The sequence below is a fragment of the Desmodus rotundus genome, chromosome 2, assembly GCF_022682495.2.
Source record: "Desmodus rotundus isolate HL8 chromosome 2, HLdesRot8A.1, whole genome shotgun sequence".
Classification (NCBI taxonomy): Eukaryota; Metazoa; Chordata; class Mammalia; order Chiroptera; family Phyllostomidae; genus Desmodus; species Desmodus rotundus.
Window position 1 is genome coordinate 21,328,703 of NC_071388.1, and position 17,100 is coordinate 21,345,802.

At 37.1% G+C, this 17,100-nt stretch overlaps 1 long non-coding RNA gene across 1 annotated transcript; it reads right to left on the bottom strand.

Annotated features, from left to right (window-relative positions):
- Positions 1–703: 703 nt before the first annotated feature.
- On the bottom strand, positions 704–7,943 carry LOC128780236 (uncharacterized). The gene is made up of 3 exons (XR_008426156.1): positions 7,855–7,943; positions 1,369–1,447; positions 704–938 (listed from the first exon to the last, which is right to left on the bottom strand). It is a non-coding gene; the product is annotated as an uncharacterized lncRNA (long non-coding RNA).
- Positions 7,944–17,100: the final 9,157 nt, after the last annotated feature.

Genomic DNA, 17,100 nt, shown 5'->3' on the forward strand with positions numbered 1-17,100 from the left:
TTGAGTCCTTATAAGAATGAATAATTCAAATAATTGCTGTTTATAATGCATTTCCCAAAGGAGACTGCTGAAAGATTTCTTTGTAAAATCATCAGTGTGAGTAGAAAGAATAATAATAATAATAAAAGGAAGCTATTTCTCTCTCGTTTTCATCTATACCTCCCAGCTGTCTTTCATTATTTTATGTCTGAGCCAACATCCCTCACTTTCAGGATATTCCTTTCTTATGTGTCCCCTCTTCAGTTCCCACTTTAGCACGTTATTTTCATATGTTACTTAGCAACACATCACCTGCAATGATTGTGCATGACCTAAAGAGTCATCGAATCAGAAAATGCCCAAGAACTTTAAATGTCTTGGTCATTCTAGATTTACAGCTAACTTTTCAGTATTACCCACCATGACTATCTTTCTCAAATTCTCCAGCCCGTCAGAATTAGTTGCTTGCTCAAGTCCACACTCATTCTGAGTCACGTGCTATTTGTTATAAACTCATCTTGGCTAGTGTCTCCTACCTGCTCATCTCATCTTCTCCATGTCTAATTTCTTTTCTGTAGCTGATCAGATCCTCTCCTCTTCCCTAACGTCTTCCTTCCCCATTTCAATCCAGAGTGATTTTACAACAGTAAATTTTATTGGTATATTTTTTCGTTTTTACATATTTAGTCACATTTTGCATTATGATATTGAACAGAATGGGGAATTTTATTCACCTGAATTTCAGAAGAGCTGCTCTTTTCATGATGAGTGGGCAGAGCAAAGAACTGAAGCACATCCCGGGAGCTCTGTTCAGTGAGCAGGGTCAGGGGCAGTGAACGTGAGGAACGAAGGGAGGAGGGGAGGCAGAGATCAAAGGGTAGATGGGGGAAATATGCCGCAAGCGGATTCAGTGGATCCTGACGGACGGCTGCCGTGACAGTGGAAATCCTAGAGTGAATCTGAAATATCAGAAGAAAATATTTAGGAAATTTTGTAATGTACTATGTTATTTAATCGTCTGTGCTATTTTGGCAAGAAAACCTACTGAAAAAGTAACATTATTTTCCAAAGCCATCAAAATGAGATGTGTGTTTCTTTTGAATACACTGAGGCACAGCTCAAAGAAGATGCAGGTGTTTAAAGCTTACAATGGTTGCTAATAATCCTCACAATTTTTTTGGTTGCCCAAATGTTTAATTTTTTTATGGGTTTCTGATGTCTTCCTGATTTATACTCATGAGAAGAGGAAATGAATTTTGCTGCCCTACAATGCGTGGTTTGAAGAACGGGACTCACGTGATAAATGCTTCTTGAGTGCTTGTACAGAAAGTCCAGAAAAAAATTTTGAATAAAAGATTCACCTGTTCGATTCCCAGTCAGGGCACATACCTAGGTTGTGGGCCAGGTCCCCAGTAAGGGACGCGTGAGAGGCAACCGCACATTCATGTTTCTCTCCTTCCCCTTCTCTCTCCCTTACCCTCTCTCTAGAAATAAATAAATAAAATCTTAAAAAAAAAAAGACAGGAGGCAGTTGATAGTTGGCATCAACTCTCTTTTAAGATACTTATGACATTTTTAGTTTAGTTCCCTTATTCAAACAGCAGTGCTGCTGGAATCCACTAGGGGCATATTTTAATTCAGATGAAGGAACGTTCCCCCAAAAGGCAACTAGAGCATCAAGACACATTTTTTTCCTCTTAAAATCCAGACAGTGGTGTATAGTGGATAGAGTCTATGGTGGGCAATTTTCTGTATGAAAAATTACAATCTTTCCATCTTCTCTTGTTAATAAAACAGTGAATCACAGCCTGGGCATCTGAGTAATAGAGAAGAGTGGGAGGCACCAGAATCTATTCCTGGGTCTACCCCTGATTCAGTCAGTGCATTTGGACAAATACGTAAATACCTCTCTGTCTTAGCATCATTAGAACATTGATTTATTCATTCATTCATCCATTCATGTGACATCAGTGAATAACCGTAAGGTGCCCACACACAAAGATAAAAGTGTGTAACTTCTGAAAATCCACAATCTGGGAAGAGAGATAAATAGATGAACAAGTCATTACAATTCATTGTGGTGAGGGACATACCTCATTTGCTCAAGGTACAGTGGTGAAACAAAAAAGTGTGTAGGGTGGGAATGTCCAAGGAAGGGTTCCAACAGGAAGAAATACTTCTGTGGGCTTTGAAGAAGAGGTGGTACTTAACTAGGAGGAGCTGGAAAATATAAGTCTAAGTAAAGGTAGCAGTATGTGCAAATGCACGAAAAAATGAAAGAACATTTTCGAGGGGGATGCTATAGTCTAACGTGATAGCCGAGGATGTGTGGGAGGGCTAAGCAATGGCGAATGAAATTGGGGAGAGAAAAAGGCCAAATATCAGAGGATTTATATGCTGTGAAAAGAGTTTAGTTGAATGTTTTAATCAGGGCAATAATATGATCTTATTTCTGTTTTCCAGGAGATCACTTTGCTGATCATGTGACAAATAGATTGGAAGGTACAGAGACTGAAGTTAGGCAAACCATTCAGAATGAAATTGGAGTGTCCAGACAAGTAGTAAGGATAGCCCGCCCCGGAACGTGGGCATAGAGGCGGGGGTGGATGTTAACAATGGAAGGGAAGTAAAATGGGTAGGAGATAGATGTAATCATTAGAAATGGAAGGAATGAGGAGAAATGATTAATCTGGTGTGCCTCCCAGATTTCTTGTTCAGTTGACAACTGACTGGCTCACTTTATTAATTTATTATTGGGAGAAAGACAATGGATTAATATTTGCCTATGTTGAATTTTAGATGATATGTAAAAACATTGGGGAAATTTTATTTTTCTTTCTCAATGATGTTTTCTAAGGATTCATCTACACATTTTCTAACGTCTGGAAGTGATTCCAATAAACTTTGTATTTTTAGACATTTCTCTCACAGAAAGGGTTCCCTATGCTCCTGTTCTAAAACTTTCCTCCCGTTCGCTTTTCCTCCTTTCACATGTGCTCTTGCAGCACAGGCCTGGCAGTCCAGAACTGCTTTTAGGGAATTTAGAGGATGATATCTACAGATGGCTTAACAGGAAACCATCCTGCACTTTCACATTGCCACTAACTGTTTTTATTTTTTTAAAGCAGTCGTAGTTTTATTGATGTACTAAAATGGGCGTTTAAGCACTGTATGTCCATGAACTTCCTACCATTAATAAAAACTTGTCCAGACTGTGTGGATGGGTTCACTGTTTTCCAAATGAAATGGCATGTGATTACTCTTTAAATTTCATAGTTTCCAAAATATCATTTAAAATAAAACTGTGCAAAGACTCTGTGAAGAAAAGAAAGGAGTAAGGGAGGGGGGTGGGGAAGGAAGTAAAGAAAACCTCTCTAAACCAGATATGAGAATTGAATGGGAGGTTTATATTCTAAAATAAAACTATTTTTTCAAGTATTTTCCCATTTCTATTTACTCTCTGAAATAAAAGCTCTATTTTTAACATTTCTCCTTTGACTGTCTTTTGTCAGTAATCGAGATGACTTGAGTTCATGGCATGCCCTGAAATAATTCCTTTCTTTAATATAACTGGAAGAAATAAAACTATTCACAGATAATTCAGTCCACAATAGGCTGACCAAATATCCCAAAGGGCAATATATTTATATACTTCAGTGGGCATTGCATATACTAAACTTTTTAAAAATATCACCAGAAATAGTTGTGTTTTTAGAGAAAAAAATAAATCTAAAAATAAGTATCAATTTAAAAATTGCCGGACAGAATATTTCTTTGTGTTTTCCAGTTCAACATTCTTAAAAAGCCAACTCTCCTATTTCTGCATGATTACATCAGTTTTCAAATGCAATCAAGCTTTTATTACTTAAGGCCTGGCTAGCACATTCTATTAGTTCTATTATCTGTTCACTCCTCCATCTCAATCCCTCATCGACACCACATCATTTGGTGAAAAAGGAGAGAAATGTGAAGTCAAACAGTAATCAGCCTGATCTACGATGTTAACAGTCCAGGCAAAAGATTTGGTGTGGACAGTTTTGAACCCAGTGACTGAAGTAATACAAAATGCAACACAAAAGCCTGTCTAAGATAAGAATTGGAGTTATATTTTGCTCACCGTCTGCCATCAGCAGCAGTAACTGAGCCTTGGCTTTAGATTCAGTGTGAGGTGGAAAAGCATGGCTTTAATATGGGGTTTTCTGTTCAGTAGAAGGTATTGCCCTCTAATGTATCTATCTCTCACCTTCTTACAAAAGTGCATCTTCATTATGAAAATTATACACTGGCCAAATAATGTAACTGTTTCAAAAATGAGTAAATTATTCATTTAATGTTTATTTACCCTCTTTCTGTGCTATCTTTCTCTTCAATTCTTTTCCTCTTTCCTTTCTACCTGTTTTACTATTGTTAAAAATATCTAAAGATTGTTTGTCAAAGTTTCCTTTATTTCCAGTGGATAAAGGTTAATCCATTTTAAGAACACAGTAAAATGCTGCTTAATATTGTGAATAATGTAAGTATATTATGCTCTTAGGACGAGTTCCAATTGTAGCTAATCTAGACCTGCAATTTTTTTGTGGGCTTAATTGAATATAAATGTATTGAGGCTTAGAATTCTTCTAGTAATATATTATGTATTTTAATAGATTGTAATACCAGAGTTTTAAACATACAATCTAATTTACTACACTTTTATGCAATGTAACCAAAAAGATTTTTCTTTTAACTATCTTACTGAGATTTATTTAGATCTCTCTTAAGAAGTAGTATAATTTTGCTGAATATTTTATAGTATATTATAGTTTAGTACAATATGTCACATGTGTTATTACATGTCCATTGTATATTATTTAAAACTGTACGTTTTCTAAAGTGAACATAATCCATTCAAATTACATAAAACTAATTGGCATAAGTGACAAAGAGCATGTGGTGGTAGCTACATCAACATTATCAAGTGAAGAAATGGGTGATAAAAGATAATAGCTTTTCTCAGAAAAGATTAATGAGAAAATGAAGTAACCCTAAAAAAGATTCGGATTTTCTCACTTTTTAAAGACCATGCATTTAATCACTTTTATCTATGTAATTTATAAAAAGAAACTAACAGATTATATACCCAAAACAATATCACTAATGCCTCTACCACTTTGATATGATTGAAGTTGTATGAGCATGAATATGATATAACCAATGATCTATTTCCAAAGATTTAAACGCTGTAATGGTAAAACTGTGTTTAGACTTGAAATCAGACAAACTAATTCAAAATTAGAGAAGGACACTTCGTAAGAAAACTCAAAACAATGGAAACGCTTCTCATTTGGGTGGAAGAGAGAATAATATTGAAACCCAATAGAAAAGGCTGGACCTGGTGGTAAAAGCAATAGGTTTTTTGCTTTTGCCTTTTAGGTTTTCAGGGAACTTTCCTTGCTGTGGGCCTCTGGTTCGTGATTATAAAATGAGAGGGTGTGTGCCGTGACGTTAAATTCTTTCCAACTGGAAAGTCCCGACTCCCTTACACACTAAGTGCACCCAAAGCCGGCAGGGTGCCGGTACTGGCTACAGGACAGAACCTGATTCTGCGCGTGTGGGCCCTTCTCAAGGTTGTACGAACACTGCGGAGACACCGTTGCCTGGACAGCCGGGTGACGGAGCCCGAGGGACTCCATTGTCCCTACAGTCTGCAACTGCTATTTAAAGCTTCTCAGTTTTACTCTCCTCTTACTGCATCCTTACACTTTTATCAGGTTTTGAGAAAATTATTTTACATCCTAAATAACTGAGAAAAAGTATCCATCGTCAGAATATGACCTCTCCTTGCTGCCTCACTTGCTATCATCTGGTCCATCATCGCTCACCGGGATTATTGTAAGATCTGTCAAATGCTCGCATTCTCAATCCCTGTTATCCACTATCCACCAGCACAGTAACCCGAATTGTCTGAAGGCTTCCAGCCATTACAACGCCCGTTCACTTGGGGAAATGCCCTCACCTTTATTACCTGTTTGAAGAGACCTCCACCCCTCTTCTCCTCACTACCTCCAGGCTGGTCTCTTTACTTTTCCATAGATTAGCCAAGAACACTTCTATCTCAGGGCCTTTGCACTTGTTGATCCTTTTGCCTGAAATTTCCTTCTTTTACAGTTCATAATTTTCTCACTTTGCTTATATCTTTGCACGACTATCCCCTTTCAATGAGGCTTTTCATGATCTTATTTCAAATTTCAAGTCCATTCTATTTCCCTGATTTACTTTCCTCCCAAGCTCTTCTACTATCTAACATACTGTATGTATTTCTTATTTATGTTGTTTAACGCCTCTCTCCCCCTATTAGTTTGCAAGCTTGGGTTACAAACACTGTTTTCATTCCCTGATATACACCCACCTTCTACAACAGTTCTCAACATATGATAGATGCTTTAAAAATGTTTATAGAATGAATGAATAAGCACCCAGTATCACACCTACAAACTAAGCTGCAACGCCTTTCATCCTTTTATTCTTTCTTTTTGTCACTGCTGTCTAAGGCTGAGTCCTCCGCCAGGTGCTGGACCTACACACTCCCAAACCTCCAGTGACCTCAGTGAGCCAACCTGTAGCTCATTTTTTACCTTACACTTTTCTCTCCACTTAGAACCTTTCCACAAGTATTTGAAGTATTCAGAACTTTTCAATCTTTAAAAAGTACTCTTCACTGCATGTTACCCTGACATTTTATCAGTTGCTAACTCTTGGCAACTCTTTATTGTGCCTTCCTCTTGCTCTTTATTACTATAGCCCTTCTGTGTGTTTGGGTTGCTATGATTCTCACCTGAAGACACAGATTCCAAACAGATGCCCTGTCTTCTGGTCTTGCCTTCTGCTGTGAACTGAATAGTGTTCCTTCCAAAATTCATATGTTGAAGCCCCCCAAACCAATGTAAATGGTATTTGGAGATGGGACCTTTGGGAGGTAATTAGGTTTAGATGAGGTTATGATGGGGACTGTGTGGTAGGACTGGTGTCCTCACAAGAAGAGGAAGAGACACCAGAGCTCAGTATCTCCAACCATTGGAGGACACAGCAAGAAGGCAACCATCTGCAAGCCTGGAAGAGGGCTCTCATTAGAAACTGAATCTGCTGGCACCTTAACCTTGGATTCCTAGCCTCCAGAACTATGAGGAATAAATGTTGGTTAGTTAAGCCATCTAGTATATGGCATTTTGTTATAACAGACTTAGCAGGCTAAAGTACATCCTTTATTTACTTTATTTCCCCCACTAAATGCAGAATGCTTCTTTTAAAGCACAAATTTAATCGTAGTCCTACCTTACATTAACAGCCAATGATTTCTCTCTCTTTCTCTCAAATTAAAAATACAAAATTTAGATCCCTACGAATGTGGCCTTGATGAGCTCTAGAATCAGTCTCCCTAATATTTCATGCTCAGTCTCAACTCTTGACCTTTGCAGCTACTGATTACCCAAGCTTCCCAAATTGTACTCATCTTTCAGCTTTTCATTTAGATATCACATCTTTGCCAATCCTATTCTGCCCTTCCCTCATCCAAGGCTGCTAATACCACAAACTTTATGCTTACTAATTTGAAGTAAAATCAAAGTCTATTAAAATAGACCAGGGAAGAGTAGAATCATGCAAAATTTAATTTTAATGAATTAAATGCTTTGTCGCCAGCAAGTCAAGCAAGCAAATAAACAATCACCACCCTTCCCCCAACAAAGCCAGACCTCCAGCAAAGGCTATTATAATTTATACAATGTTACCTTCCTTGAGAGACAACTGCTTCATCTGGTGTGTAATTGACCTGTTTCAGTGCTAAGGAATGAGAAAAATAAACTGTGTTCTGTTAAAAATTATGCATTGTCTACATACTGCACATCTGTTTGGGTGATCAGACGCTAGACTTTCTCCTTCTTCTTCTTCTTCTTCTTCTTCTTCCTTCTTCTTCCTTCTTCTTCTTCGAGTACTTTGCAACTCTCTGCAAATTGTAGATTCCTGGTACACATGTAAATTCTGTCTTGTCCAGTTGAGTATTGATTGACTTCTCATTCCTTTGTGGAAAAAAGTTTTGCTTTCGTTTTCGATTTATTTCATTTACTCCATATAAATTGGTGCTTCCTGATCTTTCCTTTGAACTATTTGTAACTTATCCCTTTTTCCTCCTATAAGTAGAATAAAATTCTTACACATGTTTATTTTATCTATGTGAGTGTTTTTAACCTAAAAATAAAAACCCAAAATGAGAGGCAAAAAGTGTTTATTTAGGATCAAAAAGAATTACCATTTCGAAAGCACAGTTTTAGACAAAAACCCAAATGTTGTCCCCATTATAGGGTGAAGTCAAGGGGTTTTATGAGAAAAGAAAGGGAATAACTACACAAATAGAAGAAATATCTATTGGTGCAACAAGCGGAGTTACTCTTCAGCTGTACATGGCTGGTGAGTTCAGAGAGTCCATGATCTTCAATCGCTGTGGTCAGATGTCTGCTTTCCTATTAACTTCGCAAACAGCTGTTTTTGTAAGACAGTGATATTTTTGCACAGACCAAAGGTTATTTTGCCTGGTTCCAACGTTCCAAAGGCTCAAGGGGCAACATGTGCAAATAGTTCCTCTGGAATGGCTGCTCTGGCTTCATTTTAAAACGGCTCCACTTGTGTCAACTTTTCACAGAGTCACGAGTTTACCTTTTCTTTAACAGAGCACAGCCATACACACTCATTTCCGTGTTATCTATGGCTGCTTTCACACTGCAATAGCAGATCTGAATAGTTGCAAGATGCCATCTGACTGAAAATATATTTAATATTTGGCCTTTTTTTTGCAGAAACTTTACCAACTGCTGGTTTATATTATACCAACTATGGTGGAACATCCAGGGTTGCTATGAGGAGTCCCTTTCTCAACAGCTGTCTGATGTTTTAGATTGCTGAATTACACGTTTAAGTTTTCATCCACAGCAATAACAAAGAAAGCAACTGGATGTTTAAAATGCAGATAAAGCCCTAACCAGTGTGGCTCAACTTGTTGGGCGTCATACCGCAAAGTGAAGAGTCGCCATCTTGATTCCTGGTCAGGGCACACGCCTGGGTTGCAGGTTCAGTCTTGGTCCAGCATGTGCAAGAGGCAACCAGCTAATGTTTCTCTCTCACTCTCTCTCTCTTTCTTCCCCTCTCTTTAAAAATAAATAAATAAAGTATTTTTTAATGCAGATAAAAATAACTACATTTGTGTCTCAGTACAGAAATTGACATTTTAAAAATTCATGTCTTTACATTGAATCATAACTTCTTAATTGGGTTATTTTTTTAAACTGTTAACTGATTCCTATTGAATGTGAAAGAGTTGATTCAACAGCTATCTGGGCCGGCCTTTCCCAGGAGCAAACAGAACAAGCTGAATTGGAAGACACCAAGGTCATTCCCCATGTCACCATGTTTTTGAAATAATATTAAACTAAGAAAGACTGTTAAAGAATAACCTGAGAAATTTTTAGAATTTTTATAGTACTTGCAATAAAAGTTGGTCTCCCCAGGTGTATACATCAAGTTTCAATTCCAAAGGATTTTATACACTTGGTCAAGAAAACCTCTTGCTTTCTTGGTGGAAAACATGATTGTCACCACTAGAGGGAGCTAGGTTTACATAAAATTATCAGCAGAGTGTCAGAAAAAGAAGAGCACCTGGTTATTCATGTTTTAAAAAAACTTTCAAAATGTTCTCGTTTTTTGCCAAAATAAAGTATCTGCCAAGTAATTGGTTTAGGAATTAAAAGTCTTCCTCTTCTAAGGAGATTGTGAACTTGTTGACCACAAGTTACACATTTTAAACAAATTGCATCATACACAAAATATAAGCATCTACATGTTTAAAACAAGTATTGCAAACTACGGGCCAGCAGGCAATTAGCTGTCTGTTTTTGTAAATAAAGTTTTATTGAAACAGCCACGGCTAGTCACTTAAGTACTGCCTGTGGCTACTTTCACAATTGAACTACATTTGTGTACTAAGTATTTGTGACAGAGATCGTATACCCTGCAAAACCTAAAGCATTTACTATCTGTCCCTTTAAAGAAAAAGTTTGTGGACTCCTACTTCAAAGCATGGAAATTAAAATCTGTATTGAATGAATAAATGAATGGATAAATGAATGAATAAACAAATCAAGTTATTCCCATGAGTGTGCAAGCAGAGAGAGAGCACTATTAGAGAATCTGAAGCATTCTTTGAGCTGAAGAAATCTACTTTTAGATTTACAAATTTATAAATCTTGTTTTTTAAGATTTATAATTCTTGTTTTTATGTATGGAAAAAATACCTATTTTGAAATAATTATCCTGATCATGAGACCAGGTTAGTATTACATAGTAGCTTTTCCCTCAAAGGACAAAAGTACTTTTTAAATACCATCTCACTGACTGTCAATGTTCAAAAGGTAGCTTTGGCTAACTATGAGGTATGACATGGAACTTACTAAATTCACAGTGTTTCTTTAAAAATCTTTAGTTGGAACAAAACATGCTAATTTCCATGAAGTAATAGTTGAGCTAATTTGTCTCTCCATATCTTCCCTGATGTTTAGCTACCAGTACTTATAAATGTATTATGACTCTCCCTTCAAGTTATCAAACCCCTAATTTAGAAATGGAATTGAAATTAGTAGAATGTGTTTGACCACGTGAGCGTATGTTTTATAGGTAAACGGTCTCAGTGAAGGACTGGGCTTTGCTACCAGTTTCAGCACACACACACACACACACACACACACACTCTCCATTGTTGAGCTCACTCTTCTACATAATTTTTTTAAAGTTCAGATTATGCTCTCCCTTTGTAGTGTTTTTGAACTACTTAAACAATGATTTTTTAGCATTTCTTGTATCTACCACAACTTTCTACCCTAAGAAATGTTTTTAAAATCATAAAATAATCTTGTCAGTATTTGTATAGCTGCTCTTTAATCGAGTAGAGGAAATTTAAAATATTACTAAGTTACACATATTTTAATTAGTTGCTCATTAATTATAACTGGAGCTATCAATATGAAATAGAAGAATGGGTAAGGTTTTTATTTAAAAGACAATTGCTTCTCTTTCGAGAAACAACCAACTGGAAACCAAGCCACCGCTGACAAAAGCTTTTCTTTCTTGAGTTCTGGCCTTTGAGATCAGTGATAAACAATACGATATTTTTCTTGTGTGCTGGTAAAAATATGAACAACTAATACAAGCCACGGTTAGTTGTTTTATTTTTCTATTGAACTTTTTGATTTGAATCACAATGGTGTTTCAAGCAACCTGATCAAACTTTGTCAGGATTTTTCAGCGTCAGAAACAGTGGTGAAATGTACACCTTGGAAGGACCGTCCTTTGACTTCCCCAGCGTGCTTTAATGAAGAAGGAACACAGAGGTAATTGAGGTCAATGAGCAAATCAGTGAATGCTGATAAGATGTGATTCTTGGAACTCAGGATGGCTAAATGTCACCAATTCCTCCAAAATAGTTTTTGAATATTTGGATTCCGGAAAGACCAAAAACTTGAGCCAAACTCTCTTTTCCCTATTCCATTTTTAACTCTGAATATATACTCATAAAAGAAATTTGAACCAGTACTTCTAAATAACACGTATTGTACAATCCAAAGTGGTAGGAAATGCATCCCTAAATTATATGTACATCTCTCAGCTCTGAAAACTGGCAGCTGGGAAAGGGGTCACTGTGTTTTCAGACTTGTTTCCGGTTGGAAGAGACTGAGGTTTAGGAGACTCCACCAAGTTTAAGTCAGGCTTGTTTATTTTTTAACTTGATGCCCGCGATTGAACTTCTGGAGGTCTACGAAGTCTTGGAAATGGCACACAAAGACTATGTTATGTATATCTGTTTATTTTACTGATATAATGGTCGTGATTTCACCAGTTTCTCAAATATATGAAACTAAACATGTTGAAAATGATAGGAAAAGCTATAAGATAAATTATGTCATGGAAAAGGTACATTGTTCAACTTAATCTTTGCAGCAATTTTGTAGATGCGCTAAGTATCCTGGTGGAGAGGTTAACAGCGATTTTTGTACTTCAGTTTCCTTACCTGCAAAATGAAATATAACATACCTATGTCATAGAATTTTTATGAGAAATAAATGAGTTAATATTTATGAAGTATCTAGTCCTTGTACATGGTAAATTGTATGTATATAAATATATGAGTATATAAATATAGATGTATATAAATACATATATAACTGACCCAAAAGACAATGTATATATGTATCATGTAGCAAAGACTAGACATATGTAGCAAAGATGAGGCATCTGTTTAAATGTAAAGATATACATGAAAAAGCTTTTTATATATATAAAAAACACTAAGTAAATATTGCTAGGCTTTAGATGATGAAACTGATTTACGGGTTTTGCCTAAAAGTCACACTGTTTATGAAAGGAAGAACCAGGTCTAAAATTTGAGAGAGCTGTTTGTTTCATTTTTGCAGCTTTAAATTCTGCCGTTGGCTCTGATCTGTTCTTTAGGTGTCTCTTAGCTTCCGCTCCTCTCCATTATAATCTGCCAATGTTTCACTTTGAAGTCACCCTCCCACCCATTCTGCTCACAACATTTCACACAGGTTTGACCAAACTTTAAATGTTTGACGAGTGCTGAATTAAGGGTAAAAGAAGGAATTGTTAGAGCACTACTCTTTGAGAGGTGGTGAATTGTCGATGGAATTCTAAACTAAAATGTATTTATCCCGACTCCTCTCCTGGAGAGTAAAGTAAGGTACCTTTAAAATGCATTTTAAAAGTAAATAAATAAAATGCATTTAAAATAAGCTCTGACTGGTGTGGCTCAGTGGGTTGGGTGTTGTTCTGCAGAACAAAAGCTCACTGGTTAGATTCCCAGTCAGCGTACATGCGTGGGTTGCGGGCCAGGTCCCCAGGTGGGGGTGTGTGAGAAGCAACCAATCCACGTTTCTCTCCCTCCTTTTCTACCCTCTTCCCCTCTCTGTAACACTAAATAAAATCTTTTTTAAAATTAAAAAAATAAAATACATTTGAATCAAGGTGGAAAGGGAGAGTTTTACCAACACCTTCCCTCCCACGATGCACACAAACACACACGCCTACACCTCAGACACGTTCAGTCTAAATTGCTCTGGCTAATTTCATTGCTTTCTTTAACTTAAAGAAGTGTGCAAACTTGGGGCAAATTTTCCATTTTTCCTGACAAAATAGGTGAGATTGATCCCCACTACCTGGGGTCTCCTTTTACCCTTCGGCACACAGCTCTCAGCTGCAATAATTGTTAAAATTATTGAACATATATTTAAAGAATAAAAGTTTGAAGAACCACCAATTATTAGCCCATCCAAAACTTTGAGTCTTCATCTAACCCTACTTTGACCATGAGCTACAAAACCTTTGGTTGTATGTTCCGGCCTCCTCTAGATTCTCTGTTACTGCCTGGAGTAGAATTCATGCCAACATTTTGGTCCAGGAGGCTCGCTCTCCATCTCTCAGCTCGCATACTTTTCCATCCAAGCTATCCCAAATGTGGGGAGTGGCTTTCTTTGTCATAACTGCCACGAACATGATGTAATAGCAGAACGTCCATTGGTAAAGTCAGTACCAAGGAGATGTGACTTACAATCCGGGCTCCCCTACCTGCTTGCTGAGTGATCTAGAGAAGGGTATGTAGTCTCTCTGAGCTTCCTTATCTTTTTCACCTATAAAACTGGAAAAATCATCTACTCGAGCATTTATATATTAATTTTTTTAAATTTATGGATTGTAGAGAGAAAGAAGGGTGAGGTAGAGAGAGAAAGAAACATAGATTTGGGTTCCACTTGTTTATGCTTTCATTGGTTGAATCTTGAATGTGCCGTGACCAGGAATTGAACCTGCAACCTTGGTTTATAGAGATGATGTTCTAACCAACTGAGCTACATGGCCAGGCCAGCTGTTGACATATGGATGAAATGAAATTGAATACAAAAAAGATCATGACATAGAGTGGCTGCTCAATAGATACTAGTTTGTTCCATTAAATTGTAGCTAGAGATTTACCCTACAAATATAATGTTATTTTTTAGAGTTTTATAGTTTACACAGTTTTTACAGACATCATTGTATTTGTTCCTAATGATGATCCTGGGAAATAAAAGATGTGATCCCTGTCTTACAGATAAGTAAACTGACTGTCATGATGATTAGATGGTTTGCCTCTGACCACGCAGCCGGTGCCAGAGCTGGAACTGAAATACATTCCTTTTGACTGGAAATAGTTCTCCCTCTCAGCTATGCCACACTGACAGTTAAGAAACTTTCAATGGGTTAAACAGAGGTTTTAAACCCCATTTTCCCCCGTTTATGTCACTTAATATCCATAATGCTGTTTCTTCGCAAGTTAAATAAAAAGGCAGTACTAGACAGTTCCTTAACCCCTTCCTAGGTTTTAACTTGCTTGGTTAGATAGTTCTAATATTAAGCAAACTAACTCTCCCAGCTTCCATAACACCTGAAATATTAAAGCTAACATATTTTTTTACTTAGCATGAAGTTACACATGGGTAAAAACTTCTCTAATCATGAACTGTGGCATAAGTAGTCCTTTCCTAAGAATAACTGGATGAACCTCAAAATAATAGGGTAAAAATCAGTAATTATGTGGTATAATGATATTAAAGCAATTTGTGTTTTCCCAAAAGTTTGCTCTCTATTCCTTGAAGTTATTTGACCTCAATTAAAACTGGAGAACTGAAAATTGGAACTGCCCCAATGTAATGTAAACATAAATGACTGTATGTGCTAAGTCATTCTTATAAAATTTGTATGCTCAATAAATTTTCCCTAACTGATAATTGCTTCCTGTTGTTCCCAAGAATTGATGTGACAAAAACATAAAGTACCACCTTTTTTACCAATGACCTTGTCTTCTCCATTTACATATACACATTTTAAATCTATTATTATTATTATTATTATTATTAGACACTGTTACAGATGTCTCCATTTTGCCCCACTCAGCCCCAGCCCTGCCTTCCACTGGCCGTCACCGCACTGGTGTTTGTGTCTATGGGTTCTGCTTATATGTTCTTTGGCTGATCCCTTCACCTTCTTTCATGCAGGCCCTCCCACATAGAGCCTTTTTAAAGAAGTGGAAGAGAAGTGTGTTACAAAACACACACCAAACTACGGGTGTTCTAGAGTCTGATGGCTTCTTTGTGCTATTAATGTCATGGACTCCTGTTGGACTACTAAAATTGATTTCTAGCGTGTTTTTCTTGCCCAGTTCTCTCACACCCTCCTTTCTACAAGTGATTTTCTTGAATGCAAATTAATCATTTCATCCCACTATGTAAGATATTTCACTGTTTTCTTCCTCTGAACCACCGCCCTCTATATAATAACCAAAACTCTTGGTACGCAGTTTCTTCATGATTTGGTTTTAGGGTCCTTCTCCTTGGTCTTATATCTGGACCCCATTACTACATACCATAGGCACACATCAGTCATACAAAATTTTCTGAGGGATTTACGTCTTTGCATGACTTTCTTGCTGTTTCTCCAAAACTCTCCCTCTCCCTCAATATGCAGAAGTGACGCTCATTCTTTCACTGCAACTCAAGTGCGAGTTACTCTAAGAAGATTCCTTTAACCCCCTCCTCCCCAGCCAAAGTTAGGTGTACCATCTTTGTGATACCATCGGCTTTTGCACACGTGTTTTAAAGGACTGCTGCTGCCTTTTAATTAATTATTTGTCTGTATTTCTCATTAGAGTGCAACATCTCGAACCTGCATCTGATTCATTTTATATTCCACAGGCAATGATATACCTAGTATATATTAGGTTGTTAAAATAGACACATATTGAATTAATAATGAATGCAAAAGTTTAGTATTGACCCCAAAGTTTATTAAGTAGGTTCTTCATTGGTCTCTAAATCAAAGAAAGAGTCAGCAATGTTGGTGACATAATATTTAGCACGAGAGACACAAATGATGGTTGGGATCATTAATTAATAATGTGGGTCACAAACTGACAAAGTTTGTGCACAAGACTACTGGCCCACTAAACGCTTTCAACAGTGAGTGCTATAAATGCAGAGGCACAGACTGTTGAACTACAGTGATTTGGTAAAGGCTTTTGAAGCAGTATTTTAAGCTGAGACTTAACAAATATCTTGGATTTCAGAGCTAAAAAGGAAAGAAAAAGGTGTTGGGAAAAATACGATGTAAGGAATAGAGACAGAAGCAAGTACAGGGGAATCACAAAACAGTGACAAATTCTGTGAAACTGGAAAGCTAGGATGTGGCCACGTTGTGCATGAGTCTCTGTGCCGTACTGAGAATGACATATCACACCTGGAAAGCGGGGGTACGTCGTGACGTGTGTTTAGGGAGGGGATCACTGTAAACCTCAGTTGTGCCACTCAAAGTCAGCCTTTGGATCGCTGTACCACGGGAAGCCTCCTGCTGGAGCAGTTTTTGACCTGCCTTAGGATGGGGTCGGTGCAAATGTACAAAGGAAACTGTGGAACTGACAGAGTTAGTGTCTGATTAGACAAGGGGCTGTTGGTTAAAGAAAACAACCCAAAACAACTCAAGTTCAAACTAAGAAAACCAGGAGGTAGTGGTAATGCTAATAATTACTAATATACATGGAGCACTACTACGTGTCAGGTGTTTGATGTTGTATTATTTTTAATCCCTAAAAAAACTTCCAGTCAAGTGTTGCATCATTATTTTATCTGATGAGAAGAGTGGCACTCAGGAAAGCTACGTAACTTGCTGAACTTAGTCCCCGATGTACAATATTTTACTTTAGTTACTCTGGCAGAATCCTTATTTTACTGATTGTGCCCTCAGCTTGATAACATGCCCACAAACAAAAAACCCCAAAAAACAAAAAAAAAAAACCCAAAACTTCCAAAACAAAAACAAACAAACAAAAAAACCCTAAACCAAACACAACTTTAGAGTTGAGACTGACTTCTAGAACTTCTAGTATCACAAGGATATGGGATGTGGTTTGGCCAGACTTCTGGTCTATACTTGTTTTGAGATTAACTCCCAAGCACCAGTTTAGTTTCCATTTTCTGGTAATTCCTAATACAGTTTATCCTA